The sequence below is a fragment of the Mus pahari genome, chromosome 10 (genome assembly GCF_900095145.1).
Source record: "Mus pahari chromosome 10, PAHARI_EIJ_v1.1, whole genome shotgun sequence".
Lineage (NCBI taxonomy): Eukaryota > Metazoa > Chordata > Mammalia > Rodentia > Muridae > Mus > Mus pahari.
The window spans coordinates 41,019,425-41,028,151 of NC_034599.1; the positions used below are offsets into that span (position 1 = coordinate 41,019,425).

At 41.2% G+C, this 8,727-nt stretch overlaps 1 protein-coding gene and 1 non-coding gene across 10 annotated transcripts in view; both read right to left on the reverse strand.

Moving 5' to 3' along the window:
• Rnf214 (ring finger protein 214) overlaps positions 1-8,727 on the reverse strand; it is a 43,069-nt gene that overhangs the window by 13,986 nt on the left and 20,356 nt on the right. The window lies entirely within an intron of this gene.
• LOC115064988 lies at positions 3,873-3,977 on the reverse strand. Its single transcript, XR_003844789.1, has one exon. It is a non-coding gene; the product is annotated as a U6 spliceosomal RNA (small nuclear RNA).

Consider the following 8,727-nt stretch of genomic DNA (forward strand, 5'->3'; position numbering starts at 1 on the left):
AGAGAAACCCTGTCTCGAAAAAAAAAAAAAAAAAAAGATGTGTGATCTATAATACTTATTCATGTATCTCCTTCTACAAATAAAAAAATGTTTAGCACAAAACAAAAACAAAAACAAAAACAAAAACAGGCCTGGCTTTGGTCATAGTGTCTGTTCACAGCAGTAAAACCCTAACTAAGCCAGTTACCATGCCCAACAAAAGGCAGCAATTCTCCTTTTAATTTAATTGTTTTCATTTACCTTATATGTATAGGTAGGGGTTTTGTCTGATGTATGGCTGTGCACTACATCTGTACCTGGTACCTTTGGGGTTTCTAGGATTGAAGTAACAGAGGTTGTGAGCTGTGGGTCCTGGAAACTGAACTAGCATCCTCAGTAAGATCAGCTGTGGAGTCATCTCTCCAGCCCCAAAAACATTTCTCCTAACAGAAGTGTCTAAGGCTCATTCCCTCACATCTTCTTGTTTATAACTCCACTCTCCTCCATACACCCCTGCCTTCTATTTAAGATTTTGGGTATGTTTGCTACATACACACTCATCCATATATTGACATAAGTCTGCATCTGATTTCTACTGACAAGTTCTGTTCATCTAACAGACCTGAGTAGGTGTGCCACATGGTCTCCAAATTAACCTCTATCACATGAAGAATTCTCTAGTTGTTCTTTAAAAACTTCTAGGTAGCTATAACTTCTTGGAAAACACATAAGCCTCCAAATCTGGTATCCTCTCACATAAGAATGTGTGGAACAGGGCTGGAGAGATGGCTCAGAGTTAATAATACTCTGCTCTTCCAGAGGTCCTGAGTTCAATTCCCAGCAACCACATGGTGACTCTCGACCATCTTTAATGGGATCCAATGCTCTCTTTTGGTGTGTCTGAAGACAGCTACAATGTACTCATATTCATAAAATAAATGAATGAATCTTAAAAAAAAAAAAAGAATGTGTAGAACACTTTGCAGAGTACTGTGATGTCCCAACTAATTTCTCATTCTTTCTTTGACAGTGGGCTAATTATAGGAGAGCATGAGAGATAGCTGCCTTCTGTGTCTGCCGATATCCTTGAAGGGGATAGATACTCAAGGAACACACTGTCTTTTACTAAATACATATGGCAACTACATATGCATTTATATATGTACACACTTATATAAGAAAATCCTCTTATATCTATGGGAAATTCCACATATTCACAAACAAAAATTCTTTCCCTTTGGGCATTTGCCTTCAACAGGCATCCACATAAAAGAGAACTACTGATCAGACAACAAAAATGGGTAGGAAGGGCTGGCAAGATGCTCAGTGGGGAAAGGTATTTGCTGCTAAGTCTGATGACCAGAGTTCAATCTCTAGGACCCACACAGGGGAAGAAGGGAAACCACTTCTGCAAGCTGACCTCTGACATCCACACATGTGCTTGTTCACATACACACTGGCTTAGTTAGGGTTTCTATCTTCTATGACAAATCATCATGACCATAAGCAATTTAGGGAGGAAAAGGTTGATTCTGCTTATACTTCCACATCACAGTCCATCACTGACAGAAATCAGGGCAGGATCTGATACAGAGGCCATAAAAGAATTCTCTTTACTAGCTTGCTCAGCCTGCTTTCTAACAGCATCCAGGACCACCAGTCCAGGAGTGGTACAATGGATTGAGCCCTCCCACATCACTAATTAAGAAAACAATGCCTATTGAGGCATTTTCTCAATTAAGAGTCCCTCTTCCCAAATAACTCTAGCTTGTGTCTGACATAAAACTAGCCAGTACACACACCCAAATTAATTAATTAACTAATAAGTATAATAATGTTTTTATTAATGAAAAAACTTGGGAGAGGCTGGAGAGATGGCTGCTCTTTCAGAAGATCTGGGGGGTGCTTTCCAGTACTCATATTGGCTCACAACCATCTAACTTTGACTCTAAGGAAATTGCTGCCCTCTCCTGGCTTCCCAGGTATGATGGTTTGTATACTCTTGGGCTGGGGAGTGGCACCATTTAGAGGTGTGGCCTTTTTGGAATAGGTGTGTCACTGTGGGTGTGGGCTTAAGATCCTCACCCTAGTTGTCTGGAAGTCAGTCTTCCACTAGCAGCCTTTGGATGAAGATGTAGAACTCGCAGCTCCTCCTGTACCATGCCTGCCTGGATACTGCCATGCTTCCACCTTGATGATAATGGACTGAACCTCTGAACCTGTAAGCCAGCCCCAAGTAAATGTTGTTTTTTATAAGACTTGCCTTGGTCATGGTGTCTGTTCACAGCAGTAAAATCCTAACTAAGATACCAGGTATTATATATAAGTGACTAACAGATATATATGCTGGGAAAAATCCCCATACACATAAAATAAAATTAAAATTAAATAAGTGGGTAAGTTTCTGAACAATGATAAAAATACTCAACTTCATTATATGCTAGCTGTATTATAACCATCAGATTTTCAAATAATACATTTTGTAAAATACTATATTATGTAAAACACGTACGAAACAAGACTGTTCACAGAGCAAAGGTGCTTGCCACCAAGTCTGAAGTTCAATCCTTGGAACTCCAATGGTAGGAAAAAAAAACTAATTTCTGAAAATTGTCCTCTAACCTCTACATGTGTGCTATGGTGTGCACATATGCACCCACACACACAAAGTAAATAATTGTAAACAAAACAGAACAAGAGAAAAACACCACACATACCAGTTCCCACTTTGGCAGAAAACAATTCATTAGGTGTTTTCTGGCTTTTGATTTTGCCAGCCTCATTCTGTAGCCCAGACTGGAGTACAACTTGCAACAATCCTCCTGCCTCAGCCTCCCAAGTGCTGGGAGTAGTCAGATGAGCTGCAATACCCAGCTAAAGTTTTAAAATCTGTCTAATTTCTTTCAACCCTACATTTCTATTATTTCTCATACTTTTGGGGGGGCATCAGTGGTTAAAATTAATAAATTCTATCACATTATACAATCTTGGCTTATTGCAGGTCTTGATATGTTTACATATTTTAAAAATTAACTTTACTTATTTATTTTAAAGATTTATTTGTTCGTTTTATGTAGGTACACTGTTGCTGTCTTCAGACACCACCAAAAGAGGGCATCAGATCCCATTATAGATGGTCGTGAGCTGGGAACTGAACTCAGAACCTCTTAACCACTGAGCCATCTCTCCAGCCCTTTAGCTTTATTCTTTATCATAGAAACCAAACATTTTAGAGCCAGGCATGGTGGTGCACGCCTTTAATCCCAGCACTTGGGAGGCAGAGGCAGGCGGATTTCTGAGTTCGAGGCCAGCCTGATCTACAAAGTGAGTTCCAGGACATCCAGGGCTATACAGAGAAACCCTGTCTCAAAAAACAAAAATAAATAAATAAATAAATAAATAAATAAATAAAAATTTTAGAAAACAAAAATAATTAATATAGAGTTCCCAACTGTTTAGTACTATTTATATGACAAGTTACTTAATCTCTGAAGACATCAATTTCTCCATTCATAACAACAACAGTATTTGCATCATGGTTGGGATAAGAAAGCGTATGTCACTGCTTTCTAACTGAGAAAACACATGTAAAGAATGAGCTATGTGTGGTGACTCACACTTGTGACCCCAGCAGCTGGGAGGCTAAGCAGTAGATTTGCTATGTGTTTGATGTCAGCCTGGACTGCAAAATGAACTTCAGTCCTGACTGAATGAAAGTATAGGACTTTGACTTAAAAAAAAACAATGTTTTTAATAAGATATCTACCATATGCAAATTAAGACACAATATTTGGGTTTTGTTTGTTAGTATTGCTGGAATTGAACCGAGGGTCTTGTCTGTGCCAGGTAAGTGCTATAAAACTGAATGTATCTTCTGCCCATATTAATTTTTTAAAAATATGGAACACTTCATGAATTTGCGTGTCATCCTTGCACAAGGGCCATGCTAATCTCTGTATCATCCTAAGTTTAGTATATGTGCTGCCTAAGACGCAGCATTAAATGTTTTGTTAATATGTATTCATTTACTTATTAGAGACAGGATCTCATTACATAGCCATGGCTAGCCAAGAATGTGCTCTATAGACCAGGCTGGCCTCAAATTCACCTGCCCGTACCTCTGGGCTACTGGGTTACATGGATGGCATGTTCCAGCACACCTGGAACAATTATTTTATTTTTTATGAGTGTGATTGGTTTGCCTGCATGTATGTCTGAGCACTACACTCTTGCAGTATCCAGGAAAGTCAGAAGAAAGTATTAGACTCTCTGGAATTGCAGTTACAAATCACTGTTAGTGCCCTGTTGGTGTTAGAAACAGAACCCATGGCAAGTGCTCTTAACTACTGAGCCATCTCTCCACCCCCAAGATCTTATTTTTTAAGTTTGAATTTTAAGCTCAACTTCTCATAACCATACTATATATATAAATGTCAACTATTACAGTCAGGAATGGGTGGGTCACATCTGTAATCCCAATACTGGGGAAATTAAGGCAGGGGAATTTCCATGAGCTTGGCACTAGTTTGGACTATTGTGTTCTGCAGCTAGCCTGAGCTACAGTGGAAGACCCCGTCTCAGAAGGCAAAACAAAGGAGTGGGGAAGCTAGGGATATGACTCAGTAGGTAAAGCACTCGCAATGCAAGCAGGAAAATTAAAATGCCCAGAATTTAGATCAAGCTAGGGCAGCAGGCAGTGGTGTGTATCTGGAATCACAGCGCTCTTAGAGAGATGAGAAGGAGTGTCTGGAAGCTTACAGGCTAGCTGGCAAAAACCACAAAGACCCAGTCTCAAGCAAGGAAGGCAAGAACCTCCACATCCACGCAGTGGCATAAACACATACACACAGACACACATACAAAGATGATTAAACACTAAAAAAAGTCCCATATATGTGTGTGTGTAATATATACGATACATAATATATATGTAATATGCATACACATGTACATATGTGTAAATACACACACACACACACACACACACACACACACACACACACACAAAACCAAAGACAAAACAAAACTTGTGATTTGATATAGCAGTCCAGGCCTAGAGAGATGACTTAGTAGTTGAAAGCACTGGATGCTCTCGCAGAGGACCCAGGTTCAGGTCCGAACATTCACAGGTGGTTCACAATCATCCATAACTCTAGTTCTAGACGATCTGATGCCCTCTTCTGACCTCCATGAGCACCAGATATGCTTGTGATACACAGATACATGTAAGCAAAATATTCATATACATAAAAATAATAATAAATCTAAAATATTTTTTAAAAAGACAGAAATTGCTGTCCATTATGCAGGTCTATCATTACCAACCTAAGATTTTCCTTGTTATTGTTTTTTTAAATCTGGATGACTGTGTGAACTTTAATATTTACTGTGGGTGTGTGCATACATGTGTGCATGGGTGTTTTGCCTGTATGTATGCCATTGTAACATGTACATGAAGTATCTTCAGAGGCCAGAAGAGGGTGCTGGATTCCCTGGAACTGGAATAACGGACTCTTGGTTGTGAGCAGCCATGCGGGTCCTCTGGAAGAGCAGTCAGAGACCGTAGAGCCGTGTCTCCAGCTCCTTCCTTGTTATCTTCATTTCACAACTGTAAATAATGCCATAACAAACGTCTCTGTGTGACCAACACAAGCTAATGACAAAAGTGATGCAGTCAGACATAAGAGGTGGGTAAGCCAGGCAAGTCACAGGCTCTGGAACTGAGGCCAACTGGGTTGCGTTTCCAGCCTCACTACTCTGCACTACTTGGCCAGTGAGTTTTTCTCTGCCTCGATTCCATAGAATATAAAATGGGAAGAACACAGCAATCAACCTTCTATAGCACCACTGCGTAGACTAAATGAGTTAGCATAAGCAAAATGCCCAAGACGGACTCTAACAAATAGTAAGAGCTTTATAAATGCCAAATATCATTTGGATGTTAAAACAATTTTCCTCAGAGAAACTAAAATACAAATACATCAATCTATCAGCCAGGCACAATATCACATACCTTTAATCCCAGTACTTGGAAGGCAGAGATAAGAGGATCTCTATGAGTCTGAAATCAGTTCAGTCTATATAGCCAAGGCTACATAATGAGACTCTGTCTCAAAAACAGAACTAAACATTGTTTTCCCTCTGACAAGTGGCAGTAGGAATACTTCCTTGGAATAAGGGAGCAAAAGCCAAGTGTCCCATGAAATACCTCTGCCTGCTAGAGGCACAGATAAGAATTAGGATCTCTGAGTCTTCAACCTAAGGACTTTTCTGCAGAATCATGGTACACTCTAGATAAGGAAGAGCAAGGAAGCAAAGCTGAACTAAAACAATGGAGAGTGAAGTCAAAGATGTATTTCCTGATCTTAAGACAACTTCCTAAAAAACCTCTTAGGTGTGTGTGGGTGTTCTGACACAGATCTCAGGTAGTTCTGGCTTGCCTCATTCATTATGCATAGGAGGCTGACCTTGACGTGGACTTCAAGGGTCATCCTGCCTCCACCTCCCAAGTACCAAGCATATAGGCTAAAATCACCAAGCTGGGCTTGAATCCAGTTTCTCAAAACAAGGCAACCATACATAGAATGATTAGATATAGAAAAACATTACTGGGATGAATTCTTCATTGATTCAACATCTTTAAGAGTAGCGTCAATGTGCTAGACACTTCAAAACGTATAGATATAACCCAGATGCCTTTCAAATAGTTTGCTTGGTGAGCAAAAGGGACAATTTTGTGGGCAGAACTAGCCAAATGTAGAAAGGACAAGGGGCAAGGGCCCAAAATCCCAGCAGAATGAAAGCAGGCAATGAGCACAGAGAGGTACCAGAAGCCCTGAAGAGGGAGGGAGCTGCACTTTTCAAAGTGTAGGCAGGGTCCCCAATTCATTAAAGGCCCACTCCCCAGAGCTTTTGTAAGCTTGAAAGAAAAGAAATAAAGAAAGGGGTGAGGGAGGAAGAGAGGGAGGGAGAGGGGGGAGAAGCAAGCAGCAAAGCAGCAAGCAAGTCAGGTGGCGCATGCCTTTAATCCCGCACTGGGAGCCAGAGGCAGGCTGTTCTCCAGTTCGAGGCCAGTCTGGTCTATAGAGTGAGTTCCAGGACAGCCAGGGCTACACAGAGAAACTTTGCCTCGAAAATCCAAAAATAAATAAGAAAGGGGGGGGGGGCAAATGGACGAAACAGGACAGACAGCTAAAAAGGTATTTACTTTTTTCATTTTCATTCTTTGATGAACTGACACTGGAGTTTTCCGGAGAATACATAGAATACATAACATGTGACAGTATCCTCACCCTTGTGACTAATAGAATATATGCTTTTGTATTTTTCTGATTTTAGCCATTTTCTTTTTTGGTGAAGGGTCTGTTTGTTCTTTAAGTTTTATTTTTATTTATGTGTATGTATATGTCACATGTGTGAGGATGTCCATGGAAGCCTGGGATCTGAGTTCCAAGCAGTCATAAACCACTCTATGTGGGTGCTAGGAATCAAACCTGGGTTCTTTGCAGAGCAGCAAGCAATCTTAACTACTCAACCATCATTCCAGCCTGAGATTTTACATTTCTGTCTAAAAAACTCTATCAACACTCAGAAGATCTACAAAAGGTTGGGCCAATATTTAATAAATTATATACTGTGTTATCAAATCAACTATGGGCCCGTCCAATGGATGTACAGATTATTTTAAGAGACACTGAGATTCCATAATTGTAAGAAAGGGAGGGGGACGCTCATGAGATTTCCCTTATTAGAGCTAAAGCTGCAACTGTAGAGAGCAAAGCTTCATAAACTGCTCCTGTGGGTCTCCTCCCAGAAGGAAGATGACAGCCTCTTCTTTAGGAGAGCTAATGGCCTATCCAGTACATGTGGAGGCCAGAGGGAGAGGGCAGGCGTCCTCCTCTATTTCTACATCAGTTTTGAAACATGGTCTCTCCACTGAACCTACAGCTCAAACATTAGCTAGGACATCTCTCTCCGCCTCTCTCTGCTCCCCAGTGTGGGAGGGGGGAGATGTCTCAGACACTAAAGGCCAAGGCAGGCTTTCCACATGAGTGCTGGGGACACAGACTCAGGTCCTGTGTTTCACAGAAAACAGTGAGAGACCTCCCCAGTCTGTTAGCTTATGTTTTTCAGACAGGGTCTCTCATGGACCGGGAGCTAATTGACTCTGCTAGACTGGCTGGCCAATGAGCTGCAGGGATCTTCTTACCTCACTGACCCCAGTCCTCAGCTCTGGGGTTACAGATGTGTGCTGCCATCCCTGGCATTTAGTAGTTGCTGGAAATCTCAACTCAGGACCTCATGCGTTCTTGCACTTTACAGACTAAACCACCTCCCTGGCTCACAGACATTCTCATCTACTGAAGCTCATCTTTACTTCCACAAAGCACTAAGTGCTTGTCCTCACCCCTCTCTAGGGAATCATGTCTGGAGTGGGGAATGACTCAGCTGGAAAACATCCTCCAAGAAAGCTCAAAGTCCCAACTTTAATCAGCAGAACTGACATAAAAATGCTGATCATGTCGAATTCCTTTAATCCCAGCACTCAGGTGGCAGAGGTAAGTGTTCGAGGCCAGTCTGGTCTATGAAGCAAGTCCAGGACAGCCATGGTTGGAGTAGACACTTGTACTCCTAGCACTGGGTAGGGAAGGCGATAGATCCCTGGGGCTCACCGGCCAGCCAGTCTAGCCTAAATGGTGAACTCCAGGCCAAAGAGACCCTCTCTTTTTTTTTTTTTTTTTTTTTTTT